Here is a 22,797-nt window from a genome sequence, read left to right on the forward strand (position 1 = left end):
TGTTTATTGAATGATGAATGAACAAACTGAAAATTTATATGTAGAGAATAAATAGGACAGTTCTAAAAGGACTGTCTGCTCTAGGAGGTTTCATGAATAATAATTGAAGAGGAAATTTTTGGAAGGCAGTCAGTTAAAAAATATATCTTCAGGTAAAAATAATCTTTGTTTTATTTATATTCTACCTACTATAAATTCTTTTTAGATAGTTCACTCTAAAATACATGTATACAAAGATAAATATTAAGAGCCATGTGGTAGAGACAGGGACCGACAGTTCTATTAGAAACATAGGTTAGGGATAGTTGCTGCAATTGAGCTCTGAACATAGTACTGAGTTTAATAGTAGCAAAAGTAAAAACGGAAAATACTTTGTGAAATAAAAGAAAGTAGGAGCAATCCCTCCCCTGCCCCCCCCACACCCCCGCCGCGAAATTTCATACCAAGAACTAGCTTCACATACAATAGTTAATAAAAATTGGTTGAGCCCTGGCCAGATAGCACAGGTGGTTAAAGTGCTGGCCCAATATGCCAAGGTTACAGGTTTAATCCCTGGTCAAGGGACATACAAGAATCAACCAATGAATGCATAAACAAGTGGAACAGCAAAATCAATGTCTCTCTCTCTCTCTCTCTCTCTCTCTCTCTCTCTCTCGCTCTCGCTCTCGCTCTCACTCTCGTCATTTAAAAACGTTTTTTAAAAGATTGGTTGAGTGAAAGAGTAAGTATCTGTATGTTAAAACTTTTAATATCAAAATGGATAATAACTTCAATGATGGATTTTAAAAAGCTATGGGAAAAATGTCCATTTTATTTTTATTTTAATCCTCACTGGAGGATATATTTTTACTTTTTTTTCTTTCTTCTTCTTTTTTATTCTTTTCTTTCTTTCTTTTTTTTTTTTTTTAGAGAAAGAGTGGAAGGGAGAGGGAGAGACAAACAGAAAAACATGGATGTGAAGAGACACATTGACTGGTTGCCTCCCACATGCATCATAAGCAGGGCCAGTGATTGAGCTGCAACCAAGGTACATGCCCTTGAGTGAAATTGAGCCTGGACCCTTTATTCCACAGCAACACTCTATCAATAGTAAACCTGCCACTATTATACTAAAACATAATATTCTGTATTTTAAGTATTATCTATACTTGAACATTTATGTATCAATAAAAATAAACCAGCTAGGGCAAAACTGTCTATTTTAAAAATAAGCTCTCAATTTAAAAATTAAAAAGAAAAAATGTTATTAGACTAATTCTCCAAAGACATTCTATGAAAAACTAATCTGGCAAATGTACATAACTTATTAGTGATACTAACTTGATAGAGAAAAGTGGATAGAGATCACTTCCTTTGGATATACATACCGACATACACATGAAAGCAAATGTTATGTGTTTTCACCTGGACTTTTAACAAAACTTGAATAAACAATAAATTTTAAAATGAGCTATTCTTATAATAGAAAATATGGGGCATACGGCAAAACCAAAACTTTATTTTACTTTGCAAATTAAGAAAGTTTAACTTGTGTTCAGATTGGCCATCCCACCCACTGTGAAGGCAAAGCCAAATTTTTCTCAAGGTGTGGCTCTGGAATTCTGTTAGGGTCAGTATATCTCTGAATAGAATTCCCAAAGCTCTGCCCACAAAGAACATGGAATAAAGGTCCTTTACACAAAGTATGATTAAATAAAAAACAAAGGGAAATGTTAACTATATGTTTATATCTATCAAGTGCCTGTCCCTTCACTCTGCACTACCTCATGTCCTCAAAAAACCCTGGAGAGAAGGCAGTCAGGGTTTGAGGGGCATATAGAGACTTCATAACAAACACTAAACTTTTTAATGTTTTTTATATGCTCCTTTGATTTAGAAGGAATAATAGCACAATGAGAAAAATAACTCTAGGTTATAGACACATTGTACACAGTTCTTTATAGAAGCAAGTATGAAATAAAATTATTTTTGTAAAAATATTGTGAAGAATATATCTCGCAACACTTTGTTTGAATCAGTAATTTATTTGGACATATTTAATAAGGCAAATTCTCTCATTTGTACATCAAAAACACAATGAAAAAGAGCAGAGATTAAAATGAAATAAAATCCCATTGATTTTCACCTTTAAAGTTCCTTTCACAATGAATGAATAAAAAAATTATTCACAAAGGAACTATTGATTTATCATGATGCATATATGGAAATGGTTTTCACATTATGTTGAATACATGATATACATGTATTTAAGTAGTTTATCATAAAAGTAAGAAAATGAAACCCTCCCATGGAATGCAGAAATTATGTTAAAGTGAAGAATAAAATGTACTGGTTTCTTAGGCTATCCAAATGAAGTCACATGACTGGGAAAAAAAAACTTGATCAGAATATATAATTGATGCATACATATACTGACTCATTCAAAAGCATTTTTAAATCCAGGTGATTTTTTTAAAAAGAATGAACCATTTGGCCATGGCTGGTGGTTTTCAGTGGTAAGAGCATTGGCCCATACACCAAAGGGTTGAAGGTTCAATCCCCAGGCCTGTGGGAAGAAACCAATTAATGTCTTTCACATCAAAGTTTCTCTCTCCCTTTCATTCATTCTCTCTCTCCCCGTACCTCCCTCCTTTCCACTGTCTATAAAAAGAAATGGAAAAAAATATCCTTGGATGAGTATTTACAACAACAAAAGAATAAACCATTTGAATGTTTAACTTAATTGACTATTAAGGAAAGTTTTCAGCCCTAACTGGTTTGGCTCAGTGATAGAGCATCGGCCTGCGGACTGAAGGGTCCCAGGTTCAATTCTGGTCAAGGGCATATACCTTGGTTGCAAGCACATTCCCAGTAGGCGGCGTGCAGGAGGCAGCTGGTCAATGTCACTCTCTCATTGATGTTTCTAACTCTCTATCCCTCTCCCTTCCTCTCTGTAAAAAGAGACAATAAAATATATTTTTTTTAAAAAAGAAAAGCTTTCATAATAAAGCTTACAGGTCACTTCTTTAATTTAAAGAATACATATATTGCAATATTCATTATCTGCTTCAATTAAAAAATAATTAAAAAAGCACTTAAGATAGCCAGTTGGCCTGGAGGTCAAATCACCCCCAGTATTGCCAACCTCAATCAAGGCTTAACTACAACAAGACTGCGCACAAAGACCACAAGGGAGTGCACCAAGAAAGCATAAAAAATTCGGAGACAAAGAAATATGACAGAAATGGAGGATATAGAGCTAAAAACCGCAATTTTAAGGTCTTTCAATAATTTTCTAGAAACTGCCAATAAATGTCGTGAGATCCTCAAGAAATCTAATGGGACCCTCGATGTTGTGATAAAGAACCAACTAGAAATTAAGCATACACTGACTGAAATAAAGAATATTATACAGACACCCAACAGCAGACCAGAGGAGCGCAAGAATCAAGTCAAAGATTTGAAATACGAAGAAGCAAAAAACACCCAACTGGAAAAGCAAAATGATTAAAGAATCCAAAAATGCGAAAATAGTGTAAGGAGCCTCTGGGACAGCTTCAAGTGTACCAACATCAGAATTATAGGGGTGCCAGAAGATGAGAGAGAGCAAGATATTGAAAACCTATTTGAAGAAATAATGACAGAAAACTTCCCCCACCTGGTGAAAGAAATAGACTTGCAGGTCCAGGAAGTGCAGAGAACCCCAAACAAAAGGAATCCAAAGAGGACCACACCAAGACACATCATAATTAAAATGCCAAGAGCAAAAGACAAAGAGAGAATCTTAAAAGCAGCAAGAGAAAGAAACTCAGTTACCTACAAGGGAGTACCCATACGACTGTCAGCTGATTTCTCAACAGAAACATTGCAGGCCAGAAGTGAATGGCAAGAAATATTCAAAGTGATGAATAGCAAGAACCTACAACCAAGATTACTTTATCCAGCAAAGCTATCATTCAGAACTGAAGGTCAGATAAAGAGCTTCACAGATAAGGAAAAGCTAAAGGAGTTCATCACCACCAAACCAGTATTCTATGAAATGCTGAAAGGTATCCTTTAAGAAGAGGAAGAAGAAGAAAAAGGTAAAGATACAAATTATGAACAACAAACATGCCTGTATCAACATGTGAATCTAAGAATCAAGTGAACAAATAATCTGGTGATCATAATAGAATCAGGGACATAGAAAGGGAATGGACTGACTATTCTTGGTGGGGGAAAGGGGTGTGGGAGATGCGGGAAGAGACTGGACAGAAATCGTGCACCTATGGATGAGGACAGTGGGTGGGGAGTGAGGGCAGAGGGTGGGGTGGGAACTGGGAGGAGGGGAGTTATGGGGGGAAAAAAGAGGAAAAAATGTAATCTGAACAATAAAGATTTAATTTAAAAAACAAACAAAAAACAAACAAAAAATAAAAGCCCTTAAACTGAATGTAGATAACATGAAATATGTTAAAATAAACTTCTAAGGAAAAGAAAAATCTTAGTGTTCCATCAAGATATTATTAAAGTGCAGATAACTTTAGGATATAGTCTTATTCTTTTTGTATTCCATTTGTTTGTGAGTAGAAATAGGTGGCTGTATAAAATATCATATTAGCCTTATGTAGCTCAGTTGATCATACCATTGACCCCATAGCCAACCATGCGGTTCCATCCCTGGTCAGGGCACATACAAGAATCAACCTATGAATGCATAAATAAGTGAAACAACAAATCGATATTCCTCTCTCTCTCTCTCTCCCTTCCCCTCTTTCTGAATTTAATAAATAAAAGTTAAAAATAAAATGTCATATCTAAGTTACTTATACTTTAGAGATTACTTTGCCGATTGATCACATTCCATAAAATATTCTACATTGTCCTTGTATGGGAAGAGAAAACTTGCCACTATTATACTAAAACATGATATTCTGCATTTTAAGTGTTATCTATACTTCCACATTTATGTATCACATTTTTAATATAATGTCACTCAGGTTCCCCTTTTTAGAATGTATTACTTTAGCTGTATATTGTTCAAAAATTAAATGTTTATAAATAGCAAGTGTCCATCCACAAAGGACTTGAAGAGGACTGAGAGAAGAAAAACACACACAAAAAATAAGTGCGTTTAGAAAATGTAACATGCTCTAATACACTTTAACTAATTAGTATACATGGGTTCTGAATTTAATCAGAAGGAAGCCACTGTCCTAATAACACCAGAACCAACCAATACTACATCCCAAGCCCAATCAGTTCATTCAACTGTCAGTTGTGAATTTGATATCAGCAGAGATGAAAATTTGTAAAACTATAAATATAGTGACCTCAGGTCACTATATACTTAACCAGTAACTTAACGAGGATAATACACTCTAAATCACCTGAAAAGTATTTTGTGGTACTTTTTCTGCCAAATAACTAATTTGTTCTTTACTTCTTGAGATGAAACCCTAATAATGCACTTAACTGAAAACTGGACTTATGCCCTATGAAAAACATAGGCTATTACACGGTAAGCAATGACTTAAGCAATATTCTATTAAAACATAATTACAGCCCTAACCTATTTGGCTCAGTGGATAGAGAGTTGGCTTTTGGACTGAAGGGTCCCAGGTTTAATTCCGGTCAAGGGCATGTGCCTTGGTTGCAGGCATATCCCCAGTGGGGGGTGTGCAGGAGGCAGCTCATCGATGTTTCTCTCTCATTGATGTTTCTAACTCTCTATCCTTCTCCTTTCCTCTCTGTAAAAAACCAATAAAATATATTAAAAACAAAACAAAACACAAAAACAACAACAACACATAATTACAAAAAAAATGGCAGTGGAGTAAGTGGATTCTACACAGACATGCTCCCAGGACCAAACTGGAATTACTACTCAAATATCAAAAAAAAACCCCAAAACAAAACACAAAACACCATCTTGAATAATCAACTGAAGACTAGCTGGAGAGAACGCTGATAACCAAGGACAGAAAGTGGAGACTGCATAGAGACTGGTAGGAAGGGCAGAGGAGTGAAGGGACTGGCTGTGCTCTCACAAACAGCAACTGAGCATCTGGGGAGATATCTCAGCTTTGGGGGGTTGCCACTGAGAATTCTGGTGTCTAAACCCAAGTTGGGGACCCAGGTGAGAGCAACAGAACCGAGAAAGATGCCCACATAACATCCGACTATAAAAAGCAGAAGGGTTGCTGTCTGCCAAGGAGAGAGAGCAAGAGATGCAGGCATCCTCTTAAAGGGCCATCACACAAAACTTTGTGTGCAGCCACTCAACTTGGGCTTCAGCAGAGGGAGGGCAGAGTGGACTGGAGCTGTGTGAGCAGAAGCCAGGGTTGGGGGCTCTGGGGTTAGAGCTCGGAAGGCAGACACATTGGTTTCCTGTGCTGAGTCATTCCATCACACTCCTAAGGACAAATTTCTCAGGCAGACCTTTGCTATCCAAGTGTATTTTTCCTGGTTGGGAAGGCAGTTGCCTTACTCTATTCCAGCGGTTCTCAACCTGTGGGTCACGACCCCTTTGGCGGTCGAAAGACCCTTTCACAGGGGTCTCTTAAGACCATCCTGCATATCAGATATTTACGTTACGATTCATAACAGTAGCAACACTATAGTGATGAAGTAGCAACGAAATTAATTTTATTGTTGGGTCACAACATGAGGGACTGTATTTAAAGGGCCAGAAGGTTGAGAACCACTGCTGTATTAGAAAGCCCCTTCCTCCACACATAGAGTTTCTCAGGCCCATTAAGGGACTGAGAATAACAATTAGCCTCTAGGCCAGGGGTGGGCAAACTACGGCCCGTGGGCCGGATCCGGCCCATTTGAAATGAATAAAACTAAAAAAAAAAAAAAAAAGACCGTACCCATTTATGTAATGATGTTTACTTTGAATTTATATTATTTCACACAAACACTCCATCCATGCTTTTGTTCCGGCCCTCCAGTCCAGTTTAAAAACCCATTGTGGCCCTCAAGTCAAAAAGTTTGCCCACCCCTGCTCTAGGCAATTGCTTCTGCCACAGTCTGTTGAAAAACCTCTCATCCCCACCTGTGGGTGAGAGCTTGAGGCTTCTTGCAACTGAATACAATTGGTCTAGGGCAAAAGTGGGTCTCTGAAGGCTTTGAGTCTTTGCCTGATCTAATGAGTCAAAAATAGCTTTTGATACTGTCCTACACAAGAGATTGGGAAAGGTAGCAGACCTACCTAGTATATAGTCACAAACCCAATAGGAAGCAAAAATGGAGACAAAAAAAACCCCCAAAACACTCTGAAATGAAAGAACAAGAGAATTCTCTAGAAGAAGAGCTAATAGAAATTGAGAAAAAAAAATTTATGAGCCATAGAATTCAGAATAATGATGGCAAATATGATCATAAGCATTAGAAAACATATAGTAGCTATGAAGAATGATATAGCATTAATAAAGAACACAGGGGAATGAATACACAGAAAAGTATGGGAAGCCAAGGATTGGATCAGTGAATTAGAAGATGGCATAAAAAAAATCAATCAGAGAACCAACGTGAAAAAAACAATTAAAATACAGGAGGTCAGCTTAAGGGGGCTACAGGACAACATGAAATGTAATACTATTCATATAATAGGTGTGCCAGAAGGAGAAGAAAGAGAGCAAGGGATACAGAATATGTTTGAAGAAATAATGGCAGAAAATTTCCCTAACCTGGTAAAGGAAAAAGTCAAAGGGGTCCAGGAGACACAGACTCCCAAGCAAGAAGAACCCAAACAGGCCCACACTCAGACACATCATAATTAAAATGCCAAAAATTAAAGTCAAGGAGAGAATCTTAAAGGCAGCAAGAGTAAAGCAATTTTCTACCTTCAAATCATCTCCCATAAGGCTGTCAGCTTGATTTTTCATCAGAAATTCTACAGGCTAGAAGGGAATGACCAAGTTCACAAGGTAATGCAAAGCAAGAATATGAAACCAATATTACTATATTCAGCAAAGTTATCATTCACAATAGATGGTGAAATAAAGAGTTTTCCAGACAAAAACATAAAAGGAGTTTGTCACCACTAAACCAGCACTGCAAAGAAATGTTAAAGGGACAGCTATCATGAGAAGAAATAGAGAGAAAAACAGGCATACAGACTTAAGGTGGCAATAAATAAGTACCGATTAATAATAACCTTAAATGTAACTGCATTTAATTCTCCAATCAAAAGACATGTGGTAGCTGAATAGAAATAAAGAAATATGACCAAATTATATGCTGTTTACAAGAGACTTACCTCAGAGCAAAAGAATCACATAGGGTTACAGTGAGGGAATGGAAAAAAAATATTCCATGCAAATGGAATAATAAAAAAAAAAAAAAGCTGTGTTGGCAATACTCATTTCTGACTAAATAGTCTTCAGAATGAAGACCATTACAAGAGACAACAAAGGTCAGTACATAATACTAAAAGGATTGATCCAACAAGAGGGTATAACCATGGTAAACACATATGCACCCAATACAGTAGCACCTAAATATATAAAAAACTTCCAGAGGACTTTACTTGGAGACATAGATAACAGTATAGTCATAGTAGGGGAATTTAACACCCACTGAGTTCACCGAATAGATCTCCTAGACAGAAAATTAACAAGGAAACAGTGACTCTAAGTGACACACTGGGTCAAATGGATATAATTGACATTTATAGAACATTTTACCCAAAAGCCACAGAATATACATTCTTCTCAAGTGCACATAGAACATTCTCAAAGACAGACCACATGTTAGGACACAAACAAGTCCCTAGTTCAAGAAGACTGAAATCATATCAAGCATCTTCTCAGATGACAGTGGAATGAAATTAGAAATCAACTACAGTAAAAACACCCCAAAACATTCAAACACATGGAGACCAAATAGCATGTTATTAAACAATGATTGGCTTACCAATGAGATCAAGAAAGAAATCAAAAACTTCCTGGAAACAAGTGAAAATGAACACACAACAATCCCAGATCTTTGGGACACAGCAAAAGCAGTCCTGAAAGGGAAGTTCATAGCACTACAGGCCTGTCTCAAAAAATAACAAAAATTAATAATAAACTATTTAACCTCACTAATTAAAGAATTAGAAAAAGAAAAGCCCAGAGTAAGTAGAATGAAGGAAATAATAAAGATTAGAGCATAAAGATGATACAGAGACAAAAAACAACAACAAAACAAACACAAACAAACAAACAAACAAAAAAAACAATGAAACTAAGAGCTGGTTCTTTGAAAAGATAAACAAGATTGATGACCCGTTAGCCAGACACATCAGGAAACAAAGAGAGGACTCAAATGAATAATACCAGAAACAAAAGAGATGATATAACAGTGGACACCACAGAAATACAAAGGCTTGTAAGAAAACACTATAAACAACTATATGCCAACAAGCTAGGCAATGTGGATGAAATGGACAAGTTCCTAGAAAAACACAATATCACAAAACTGAATCACGAAGAACTACAAAAGTTGAATAGGCCAATAAGAACTGATGAAATAGAAGCAGTAGTCAAAAAGCTCCCAGCAAAGAAAAGCCCAGATCCGGATGGCCAATGGGGGGAAAAGGGGGACATAGGTAATACTTTCAAAAATAAATATTTAATTAAAACATAAAAATAAAAACAGAAAAGAGTTTATCAAGCCAAAAAAGTGGGAAATTATAGGTGATCCTATCCCTGCAATGCAAATCTACCAGGGGCAGTGAAAAGAGGATTAAAAAGAAAAAAAGCATAAACCAAAATGAAGATAACTGGTTAGCTGAAGTGAAAAAGTAGAAAAGAGAAAAGGAAACCAATATTCACTTAAAAAGTTAAAGCTGTTGGGTGTTTGACAGATTAAATTATCTTAGGGATAATGAGTATTTACAGGAGAAAACTAAAAACTCTCTCCATGACAGCTTACTAGTAAAGGTTATTGCAGCAGTTCTCAACGTGTGGGTCGCGACCCCTTCACAGGGGTCGCCTAAGACCATCGGAAAACACATATATAATTACATATTGTTTTGTGATTAATCACTATGCTTTAATTATGTTCAATTTGTAACAATGAAATTGGGGGTCACCACAACATAAGGAACTGTATTAAAGGGTTGCGGCATTAGGAAGGTTGAGAACCACTGGGTTACTGGAAAACACAATGCAAGCTAGACATCAGAACTACCTTCTTTTTTCACTTTGGTGACAACTTTCTGAGTTTCTGACCATCATTCCACAATCTCCTTGCATATGTTAAGAAGGGAATCTTCTTCCTGGTTGGAAAAGAAGATCAATTAATTAATTTCCTAGGGTCCCCTCAACCTGAACAAAGCCTATGCAGAGAGCATAGCTGGTGATGAGAAGAAACCAGGAAGAGGGTTTGGGAGCCACACAACAGAGAGTACGTTTCCCTCCGAGGCTCTGGACACAGAAGTAATCCTGTGTGCGAGTCCCAGAATCCACACCTGCTAGGTCAAAAGCACCCACTCCATCCTGACAAGATCCAGAGGAAAGGATTCCCACAACTCAGGGCAGTCTTCCTCATTCTTTTGGAGCAACAACCTGTTGCCTACGTCAAAGCCCTTCTCCTCTGTGAACTCTTCTTTGGCCGATATACTCAACTCAGTATGTTCTTCAAGGTTTATCACCTTCGTGTCAAGAGACTATTAATTGTCTAAGGCAAATTCATGCCTGTCTTAATCAGCAGACATACAGCTCCAAATAATGACACCATGAAAAAAACAGGTCAAGGAGTTGGTACCAATGGGTACCCAAGTTACATCAACTTCTTTTTCATGGAGTATTAGAAACTTCCCAGCTGGAAATAAAAACTAACTAAAATGGCTTACATTCTACTCTTTCCTTCTACAACAGTGGTTCTCAACCTTCTTAATGCCATGACCCTTTAATACAGTTCCTCATGTTGTGGTGACCCCCAACCATAAAATTATTTTTGTTGCTACTTCATAAGTGTAATTTTGCTACTGTTATGAATCATCATGTAAATATCTGATATACAAGATGTATTTTCATTGTTACAAATTGAACATAATTAAAGCATAGTGATTAATCAAAAAAACAATATGTAATTATATATGTATTTTCCGATGGTCTTAGGCGACCCCTGTGAAAGGGTCATTTGACCCCCAAAAGGGTCGCGACCCACAGGTTGAAAACGGCTGCTCTACAACCTATACTGTCAGGGTCCAAAAAAACAGAATTGATCCTACTGTGTTGTATTTCCACTGAACTCATGAGCTGCATCACAAGCTGTGTTAAGGCTTTCCCAAAAATAAGCCCATCTCACCGGAGCGTGCTCTGGGGCCTAGCCAGGAGGTCCTGGGACAGCTGCATCAGTGTTACTTTGCAGCCATGCACCTGATCAGTACGTTACCCTTTCCCAATGTGTTGGTGGAGATGAAGGCAGCAGAAATGAGGAAAAGCAGACAATTTGATGGCCCCCTATTAAACACAGCTTAAAGTACACATTTCTGAATTCTTGAATCTGCCTCTAAGAGGCTAAGGGCCAAGTATTTCTTTCTTTTTAAAAACTCTGATCTCTTATTCCTACTCCCATTCACCCCCCGGTATTCCCCCCACACACAGCAATGACTACTGCATTTATAAATACTATCCTATCCTATATAATAAGCCCTATATAATAAAAAGCTAATATGCAAATCGACCGAACAGCAGAAAGACCAGTCACTATAATGTGCACTGACCACCAGGGGGCAGACGCTCAATGCACTAGTTGCCCCCTCTTGGTCAGTGCCCTCCCACAAGGGGAGCACCGCTCAGGGCTTCTTCCTAAGCTGTCAGTTGGGTGCAGGCTGAGCTGAAGGCCCCCCCTTCCCCCTCCCAAGTTCATGAATCTCTGCACTGGGCCTCTAGTAAAAGATAAAGCACCAGATACCTTCACTTCTGCCGGGGCCTGGAAACCTCTACCGGGCTCACCTGTTTGGACTCCTCCCTCCAACATAGGAACAAGAGGTTTTCTTCCTGGGAAGCCCTGGCACCCCCTCCTCCAGGACAGAGACAGCCCGGAGCACCTTGTCCCCCTCTGCCACTGCCAGAGGATGGGAATGAGACTGGGCGTCAGACATTGGTGGTAAACTCCCAGGTAGACATTTCAACGCCTCCCGAAGAAGGCTCACCACGGGCATCGGGAGCCTTGTCCCCAGGACATGGAAAGCCATTCCTCTCTGTGCACCGACAACCTTCCTGCTTCCTCACACCCTGAGAAGGAGGACCCCCTGCCCCCAGGCCCAGAACTCGGGAAGAGTGCTCCTCTCCCAGGAAAGGCTGCTGATCCTCTGGGACACGGGGTAGGGAACGGGGCTACAAAGACCTGACAGGGGCTGCCAGAGGCTCAAGAAATGAGCCCCACCCCGCTTCTCACCAGGACAGCAGAGGCCATGCCCTGCAGAGTGTCCAGCTCCTCCTCCCCCTCTTCCTCCTCCTTCTTCAGGAGGATGTAGGTGCCTCCAACCATCCATCCCATCCACACAGCATACAAAGCTGCTACCCTCTGGCCGAGGCATTGGGCCTGGGTAGGGGACCCCCAGCTCCCTGCGATTGCCGGCCCCGCCCCTGCCCAGGCCAAACGCCTTTGGCAAAGGCATTAGGCCTGGGCAGGATACCCCCAGTTCCCCGGGATTGCCAGCTCCGCCCTTGCCCAGGCCTAATACCTCTGGCTGAGTTGTTAGGCATGGGCAGGGGCCCCCTCGGCTCCAATAGAAGGCTTGGCTCTGCCCAGGAGCCCCCTGGCTCTGGCCCTTTCTAGGCTGCTCAGGGCCCACACGGGGCCTACCTCTGAGTGACCTGGGTGCTGATGATGTTCCCGGGACCCAGACCGCTGGGTGCCTATGTATGCAAATTAACCGCCATCTTTGTTGGATTAATTTACATACTAGTCCAATTGGCTGGTGGGTGTAGCAGACAGACAGTCAATTTGCATGTTTGTCTATTATTAGGTAAGATGTTCCATACTAAAATATTAATCATGTTAATAAGAATTGTTCTATTTTCAGGGATAATTACTAAGATAATTCTATTAGCTATAAAAATAAACTGATGAAGTTCTATAAAATTGATTTTATTTTACTAGAATATAAAATTCAAACTTAGTTTATTATAAGATTTGTGGAATCACTAAAAGGTGTTAAGTATAAAAATAATTAAAATAAGGTTGAGGATGATTAGAGTACATGAAAATAATAATACTTTTTGAAAGTAGGATGGTTTAAAAAATTCAAAGTGGCATATTAAACGGTAACTTATAACAATAATTTTATAAAAACGTTATTGGGAGAAAAATATGAAAATATCTAGAAAAACTTATTTTAATTGAAAAAAGGCAAAAAATAGAGTGGGTAATTAGTATACATTCTTGGGATATAAAAATACAAAAAATGTAGTGGACACTATCCTCACTCAGTAAGTATTATGTTTAAGATTTAAAGTAACTAAATCACCAAGTCATTCATATTACGAAGTTATATTTCTTGAGAAATAACAATTGAAGAATTTTGAAAACTAATATTGACCTGCCCAAACTTGGGCACATCAACTCAGTTTTTCAACAGAATGAAAATTTGCCATCTATAGGCCAGAAATTGACTGTATTCAGAGAAACAAAAGGCCTCTAAAGTATCGGTGGTTCAGCATCTAACAAAATCTGTTGTCATTATTATTTTCTCCATTCTTTTTGGTTAGTAATCAGCAATTCTAACTTTATTGGCATTCCAGGCAGGACAAATTCAAAGAATTATAGCAATTCGCTAATTGCTCTTTTAATGACAGACATAATGTAGTGCAATAATCTCACTTTACTGGTAAATTATCTCAGGTTCAGAGAGGTTAAAGCAACTTATTCAAGACCATCCTTCCTCTAGTTAAAGTCTCCCAAATACCCAGAAAAGACACAAGTATTGAATAATACTGTAAGAATTATTACGGACTGATGGTCCAAAGATTATGTTCAATTTCTTTGACCTTTCACACAGGAAATACCATCTGGAAAACATGACACATTTTTAGTGGAACCTCTGTTAATTTTGCCAGCCAGCATTACTGTGCCATTCCAGTATTGCAGTGAGGCCAGAGGAAAATTGCCACTGGGGGCTTATGCAAGGGGACAAAGGCTCTCTTTCTGAAATTTCGATTTGAAGGCCTAGACTTCAAAGTTGGAAGCAGTGTGGGATCCTTGCCTTGTTTAAGCCACATTATACCACCAGAAACAATACCCTGGGGAGTAATAAACTCATGTGACCTTTCCTCTCTGTTACTTTCCTCTGTTACTCCATTTCTCTTTCTCTAACGGTCACACTGAATATTCTTTTGAACCACTTTGCTGTGAATGTCTAGGAAACAGCACAGTTATGGTATGACTGGTATGAATAATAAGAAACCCCTCCCCAGAGGAAAATGAGAGGTACACTGAGCAAAGTTTTCAGTGGGGCCCTTGATCTGAGGCCTTCCAGTGTATCAGGCATCTTACTACTTTCCTTCATGCTATAAAACCACACCCTGGACATTAATTTCCAAGCCAAATTACAAACCTCTGCCTGGTGTCCATATTTTCCCTCTATCTTCCTTCAAGACAAAAACATCCCAACAATTTGGAAGAAAGTTATTTTTAAAAAGAAGAAACAGTTGTCTGAAAGTTCTCAAGGCAGGCAACTCAAATTGTACAAGACTTGCATTTAATCTACAGCGCCCAGAAATGCCCCAGGAATCCCTTCCAGTTGGCTGGGCTTCTGGACCTGGGGGACAGACAGCGGTTCCTCCCTGTTCCTCATGGGAACTTGTAGCAATTTTCTGGGTAGGAAATCAGTCAAATCTGATGAAATCCGGTGTGGGGAAGTCCAGCCTCAGCCCCAAACTTCCATGGAGCTGGGTCAAGTGCAGACATCAGTGGTGGGACCGTGGGGAGCGGGTCTAAGAGGAGGTGGGAGCGCTTGTTCCTCTGAAACGCTGTGTGAGGCCTGGGACCCCAGGGGCTTGACACATGTTGAGGGGAGAGCCCCAGGGTGCTGGTTGCAGCTCCCTTTGCTCCCAGGCCTGCCTGCAGTGCTTACATCCAAGGCTGTAGGGGGACCTGGTGGGGGTGCGGGCAGGGTGCTGGTCGGCCTTGGACTCCTGCTGGGTAGGCAAAGAGATGGACTAGGCTGCACCCAGCTGAGGTCCCCGCCTCAGGGAGGAAGTGCGTCAGCTCAGCTTCTCGTCCTGGTACAAGGGGGACACCTGGTTGGAGACACACAGGGAGAAACGCAGCTGGAGAACCACTGGGAATAATCAGGGCTGATCTGTCCTCCTCATTGGATTTGTACCTCAATTCCTCTTACTTGCCCCCTCTACACTACAACCTTGATAACCTTGAAGAAAAGAGGTGTTTTATTCTTGTTTGTTTGTTGTTTCAAAAATTCTGGTGAAGTTGTGCCTTCCTGGCTCATCCCTTCCTTACTGGCACCAAGTGCCCCTTCTCTCAGGAGTGACCCTGGTGAACCGACCCCTCTGTCGCCTCAATATATTAGTGGAAAATGGCAAAGGAATTTGGGGCCAGAAGATGGTTTGGCCACAGCCCGAAGACCAGATTTCTTTCTAAACTGTCTTTCTAAGTGTTTACTTCAGTCCTTCCTGTGTTTCCTCTGTCTGGCCAGCTGTGCAAATGCCCCTTCCTGGCTGTGCATCCCACCTGGGGCAGGCAGCTTCAGAGTGGGGAAGGGAGCTGCCCATGCATTCCACCTGTGCACGGGGTGGGGACTCACCTGCTGTTCCTTTGCCCTCTGGTTGGAGATCAGCTTGCCTCTATGGGACCTGGGAGTGGCTGGAGGGATTGGAGTAGGGGTGGGAACAGGTGCACCCAGCAGAGGCCATTACTTAAGGATCAGATTGACAACCTTCTCACCCCCAAAGCTTAACCACACTCAGATGGCATGTGAGGCTGTAGCCTCTCACATATTTGGTGGAAATCCAAAATAGTAATGGCATGAGTTCTAGGGGTGGGGATGGGAGTGGTGTTAGGCAATAGCTAATTAATTTACATATGGAATTACAACTTTGACGCAGAGATCACATTTCTAAGAATGTATTACAGAGATTAAGTGATGAAAAGAAGTAATGCATATGCACAGGGTCTTTCTGGGCACTCCTATTTTTAACAGCCAAGGACTGAGTGGAAATAACCCCAGTGGCCTTGGGGAGGGGAGTCTCCTGAGAGAATGAGGGGAGATCTGAAAATACAGCAGTTAAAATCCATTACAATTTGTAAATAGGGTTGCAGTAACCTCCTCCTCTTCCCCTATACAGCTGTCTTCAAGTATTTCCATGTGGAGAGGTGGTAGAGACATAAATTAGACATATGTTAGGCAATTTCACAGTTCAGTCATTTAGTTAATGAGAAACTATTAAGCATCTACTCTTCTAAAAGCAATGAAGATAAATAGCAAAGAAAATAATTACTTTTCTCATGGATGGTACATTCTAGTTGGGAGAAAGTAGACAATAAACAAATATTTAACAGGTCAAGTGTGAACAAAAAAGTGACCACATACTAAACCTGACAAGCTCATGGCAGGTGCATGGCAGGCCTTACAAACTCAGAGACCTAAAGTAACCACCCAGTGTTATCAGTCCCCTTCCCCCTGGGTGCTTGGAGTTGAGTCCTTACAATACCTGAAGAAAAAGAAATTTCTGAGACTCACACAGGAGGAGGAGTGATTTACATCCCTGGGTGTGCAAAGTCCAATTTCCCTTCATCCAGGCCTAGAAAATGTGCAGCTGGGGACTCGGCAGAGCTTGAAGCAGAGCCAGTGTCCAGAGTTTCCTTCCCACAGTGGAGCTGGTTGCTGCATAACATCAGGCTACTTGCAGTCCATTAGTCCATTGTGTGTGGGGGCCACATGGCCTTGGCCTATGTGGGCAAATGCAGGAGCATGAAAGTCCCACAGGCCAGGAGGGTGGGCGTAGCAAGAGAGAGAACTCCTTTGTTTAGGAAGTAAGTGTCTCAAATCTTCTCCACTTGTGAGGGCCACACCTACTCTAGCCCATGACCTGTTCTCAGGTGTTACTGACAGTCTCTTTCCCTCTTTCACTGAGACTTGCCTGGGCATGCAGTCACTAGTACTCTTCCCCTGTCCAGTCCCTTCCCCCCACCATCTGTGGGGACTAGCCCTGGGGAGGGTTAAATTGCAGTTTTCTGGCAAAGCTGCGTAAAAGACATGCCTATGAAATTCGGCCTTCCCTTTGCTCCTCTCTAGTTATTTGTAACTGGGTTTATTACAGAGGTATTACTGATGCAAAAAGAAGCTGACCATTCAATGGATAACAACAGAAAATTTCAAAACCAAAATCATAACTTGAGAATTTAATCCACAGTAAAGTGACATTTTCAACGAGGCGAGAAAAGGTGGCTTGTGACAGGTGAATAGCCATTTTTAACAAAAAGTTCTTAAAGGTTAACACCATGCGCCAAAATACATCTTCGATTGAGTAAAACATTTATTTGACGGAAATAATACATAAGTGTAAGAGGTGGGCCCAAGAGGAGATTAGGAGGATTGCAGAAAGGGGTTTCATTTCATAAGCAGAACAGGCACTGGTTTCTCATAAATTTACACTTGCAGACACATGTTGCCACAATCTCTGAAGCCATGAAAACGTCCGTCTGTTCTTGCATCAGGTACATTCCCTGGAGCTTGGCTGGGGCACAAAAGGATGAGGAAGAGAAATAAACTGAGTCACAAGGAGATTTAGAGATGTTTTTAAGGGGAGTTTTCTGGGGCACTAGACCTTGAGTATCCTGAAGTTCCATACCACCCTAGCCCTTGTCTTAGGCACAGACTGCTTTTTAACTGGGGTGAGTCACCTTTGTAAGCATCTGGAAACACTTAGCCAACTCCCAGGGGTGTTTGAACAGAACCCACACTTGCTCACAGGCAGTTCCTGGGATTTGAGAGGCTTGGGCCTTGGGCATGGGCTCTGGCTGCCCTTGACCACAAGGCTCTGTGCACATGGGCAGTTATGTCAGAGGCTGTTGCTTGGTTACTATGATTCTGAGCTGGGAGATTCCAAACTGCCAAACTGTCAAACTGCTGAACTGCCATGCTTGAATGCTGTGGCATGAGGTGGTTGGCAAGAGAGCTAGTTTTGGGCTCAGAAGGTGCGAAAAGTGGACGGAGGGTGAGGCTTCTCTGAAGCCTGAACTCTCTATCATGAAGAAGGTGTCTTCTGTTTTGAAGGAAGCTGTCAGGCTGGATGTGGAATCGCGTAGTGCCTGGGCCACGGTCTCCCCTACCAGTGGGGCAAAGGTATCCCCTACCAGCGCAGCCATGGTCTTCCCTACCATTGGGGCAAAGGTCTCCCCTACCAACGGGGCCACAGTCTTCCCTAGAATTGGGACAAAGGTATCCCCTACCAGCAGGGCCATGGTAGCCCCTACCAGTGGGGCCACGGTGTCCCCTACCAGCAGGGCCTTGGTTGCCCCTACTAGTGGGAAAATGGTCTCCCCTACCAGCCAGACCAAGATCTCCCTTATCAGTGGGTCCAACGTCTGCCCTACCAGTGAGGCTTCTCTGAAGCCTAGACCCCCCACCACGAAAAAGGTGTCTCATGTTTTGAAGAATGCTAAGGTGACTGTGAACACCCCTATCGCCGGGGGCATGGTCGCCCCTACCACTGGGCCCACGGTCGCCACTCCCACTGGGCCCACGGTCACTCCTTCCAGTGGGGCCACGGTATCCCCTACCAGCGGGGCCATGGTTGTCCCTACTAGTGGGAAAATGGTCCCCCCTACCAAACAGACCAAGATCTCACTTACAAGTGGGACCAACGTCTGCCCTACCAGTGAGGCTTCTCTGAAGCCTAGACTCCTCACTAGGAAAAAGGTGTATCCTTTTCTGAAGGATGATAAGGTGGCTGTGAACACCCCTATCGCCGGGGCCATGGTCGACCCTACCACTGGGCCCACGGTCTCCCCTTCCAGTGGGGCCACGGTCGCCCCTACCAGCCGGCCCTCCATATTCCCTAAAATTGGGGCAAAGATCTCCCTTACCAGCGGGGCCATGGTCCCCCCTAACAGTGGGCCCACAGTCGCCCCTACCAGTGGGGCCACAGTCTCCCATACCAGTGGGGCCATGGTTGCCCCTACTACTGGGAAAATGGTCTCCCCTACCAGCCAGACCAAGATCTCCCTTACCAGTGGGTCCAACATCTGCCCTACCAGTGAGGCTTCTCTGAAGCCTAGACCCCCCACCACGAAAAAGGTGTCTCATGTTTTGAAGAATGCTATGGTGACTGTGAACACCCCTATCGCCGGGGCCATGGTCGCCCCTCCAACTGGGCCCACGGTCGCCCCTCCCACTGGGCCCACGGTCTCTCCTTCCAGTGGGGCCACGGTATCCCCTACCAGCGAGGCCATGGTTGCCCCTACTAGTGGCAAAATGGTCTCCACTACCAGCCAGACCAAGATCTCACTTACAAGTGGGACCAACGTCTGCCCTACCAGTGAGGCTTCTCTGAAGCCTAGACTCCTCACTAGGAAAAAGGTGTATCCTTTTCTGAAGGATGATAAGGTGGCTGTGAACACCCCTATTGCCGGGGCCATGGTCGCTCCTACCACTGGGCCCACGGTCTCCCCTACCAGTGGAGCCACGGTCGCCCCTACCACTGGGCCCACGGTCTCCCCTACCACTGGGCCCACGGTCTCCCCTACCACTGGGCCCACGGTCTCCCCTACCAGTGGAGCAAAGGTCTCCCCTACCAGCCGGCCCTCCGTATTCCCTAAAATTGGGGCAAAGATCTCCCTTACCAGCGGGGCCATGGTCCCCCCTACCAGTGGGCCCACGGTCGCCCCTACCAGTGGGGCCACAGTCTCCCATACCAGTGGGGCCATGGTTGCCCCTACTAGTGGGAAAATGGTCTCCCCTACCAGCCAGACCAAGATCACCCTTGCCAGTGGGTCCAACGTCTGCCCTACCAGTGAGGCTTCTCTGAAGCCTAGACCCCCCACCTCGAAAAAGGTGTCTCATGTTTTGGAGAATGCTATGGTGACTGTGAACACCCCTATCGCCGGGGCCATGGTCGCCCCTACCACTGGGCCCACGGTCTCCCCTACCAGTGGGGCCACGGTCGCCCCTACCACCGGGGCCATGGTCTCCTCTACCAGCGGGGCCACGGTCTCGCCTACTAGCAGGGCCATGCTCTCCCCTACCAGCGGGGCCACGGTCGCCCCTACCAGCGGGGCCATGGTCTCCCCTACCAGCGGGGCCACGGTCGCCCCTACCAGTGGGGCCACAGTCTCCCATACCAGTGGGGCCATGGTTGCCCCTACTAGTGGGAAAATGGTCCCCCCTACCAGCCAGACCAAGATCTCCCTTACCAGTGGGTCCAACGTCTGCCCTACCAGTGAGGCTTCTCTGAAGCCTAGACTCCTCACTAGGAAAAAGGTGTATCCTTTTCTGAAAGATGATACGGTGGCTGTGAACACCCCTATCGCCGGGGCCATGGTCGCCCCTACCACTGGGCCCACGGTCTCCCCTACCAGTGGAGCAAAGGTCTCCCCTACCATCCGGCCCTCCTTATTCCCTAAAATTGGGGCAAAGATCTCCCTTACCAGCGGGGCCATGGTCCCCCCTACCAGTGGGCCCACGGTCGCCCCTACCAGTGGGGCCACAGTCTCCCATACCAGTGGGGCCATGGTTGCCCCTACTAGTGGGAAAATGGTCCCCCCTACCAGCCAGACCAAGATCTCCCTTACCAGTGGGTCCAACGTCTGCCCTACCAGTGAGGCTTCTCTGAAGCCTAGACCCCCCACATCGAAAAAGGTGTCTCATGTTTTGGAGAATGCTATGGTGACTGTGAACACCCCTATCGCCGGGGCCATGGTCGCCCCTACCACTGGGCCCACGGTCTCCCCTACCAGTGGGGCCACGGTCGCCCCTACCACCGGGGCCATGGTCTCCTCTACCAGCGGGGCCATGGTCTCGCCTACTAGCAGGGCCATGGTCTCCCCTACCAGCGGGGCCACGGTCGCCCCTACCAGCGGGGCCATGGTCTCCCCTACCAGCGGGGCCTCGGTCTCCCCTACCAGTGGGGCCACAGTCTCCCATACCAGTGGGGCCATGGTTGCCCCTACTAGTGGGAAAATGGTCCCCCCTACCAGCCAGACCAAGATCTCCCTTACCAGTGGGTCCAACGTCTGCCCTACCAGTGAGGCTTCTCTGAAGCCTAGACTCCTCACTAGGAAAAAGGTGTATCCTTTTCTGAAAGATGATACGGTGGCTGTGAACACCCCTATCGCCGGGGCCATGGTCGCCCCTACCACTGGGCCCACGGTCTCCCCTACCAGTGGAGCAAAGGTCTCCCCTACCATCCGGCCCTCCTTATTCCCTAAAATTGGGGCAAAGATCTCCCTTACCAGCGGGGCCATGGTCCCCCCTACCAGTGGGTCCACGGTCGCCCCTACCAGTGGGGCCACAGTCTCCCATAACAGTGGGGCCATGGTTGCCCCTACTAGTGGGAAAATGGTCCCCCCTACCAGCCAGACCAAGATCTCCCTTACCAGTGGGTCCAACGTCTGCCCTACCAGTGAGGATTCTCTGAAGCCTAGACCCCCCAGCACGAAAAAGGTGTCTCATGTTTTGCAGAATGCTATGGTGACTGTGAACACCCCTATCGCCGGGGCCATGGTTGCCCCTACCACTGGGCCCACGGTCTCCCCTACCAGTGGGGCCACAGTCGCCCCTACCACCGGGGCCACGGTCTCCCCTACCAGCGGGGCCACGGTCTCCCCTACTAGTGGGGCCATCGTCTCCCCTACCAGTGGGGCCACGGTCGCCCCTACCAGCGGGGCCACGGTCTCCCCTATTAGCGGGGCCATCGTCTCTCCTACCAGTGGGGCCACAGTCGCCCCTACCAGCGGGGCCATGGTCTCCACTACAGGCGGGGCCACGGTCGCCCCTACCAGCGGGGCCATGGTCTCCCCTACCAGCGGGGCCAAGGTCGCCCCTACCAGTGGGGCCACAGTCTCCCTTACCAGTGGGTCCAACGTCTGCCCTACCAGTGAGGCTTCTCTGAAGCCTAGCCCCCCCACCACGAAAAAGGTGTCTCATGTTTTGAAGAATGCTATGGTGACTCTGAACACCCCTATCGCCGGGGCCATGGTCGCCCCTACTACCGGGGCCACGGTCTCCCCTACCAGCGGGGCCACGGTCGCCCCTACCAGCGGGTCCATGGTCCCCCCTACCAGTGGGCCCACGGTCGCCCCTACCAGTGGGGCCACAGTCGCCCCTACCAGCGGGGCCATGGTCTCCCCTACCAGCGGGGCCACGGTCGCCCCTACCAGCGGGGCCATGATCCCCCCTACCAGTGGGCCCACGGTCGCCCCTACCAGTGGGGCCACATTCGCCCATACCAGTGGGGCCATGGTTCCTCCTACTAGTGGGAAAATGGTCTCCCCTACCAGCCAGACCAAGATCTCCCTTACCAGTGGGTCCAACGTCTGCCCTACCAGTGAGGCTTCTCTGAAGCCTAGACTCCTCACTAGGAAAAAGGTGTATCCTTTTCTGAAAGATGATACGGTGGCTGTGAACACCCCTATCGCCGGGGCCATGGTCGCCCCTACCACTGGGCCCACGGTCTCCCCTACCAGTGGGGCCACGGTCGCCCCTACCACCGGGGCCATGGTCTCCCCATCCAGCGGGGCCAAGGTCTCCCCTACTAGCGGGGCCATGGTCTCCCCTACCATCGGGGCCACGGTCGCCCCTACCAGCGGAGCCATGGTCTCCCCTACCAGCGGGGCCACGGTCGCCCCCACCAGCGGGGCCATAGTCTCCCCTAC

The sequence above is a fragment of the Myotis nattereri genome, assembly GCF_964212035.1.
Source record: "Myotis nattereri genome assembly, chromosome: 1".
Classification (NCBI taxonomy): Eukaryota; Metazoa; Chordata; class Mammalia; order Chiroptera; family Vespertilionidae; genus Myotis; species Myotis nattereri.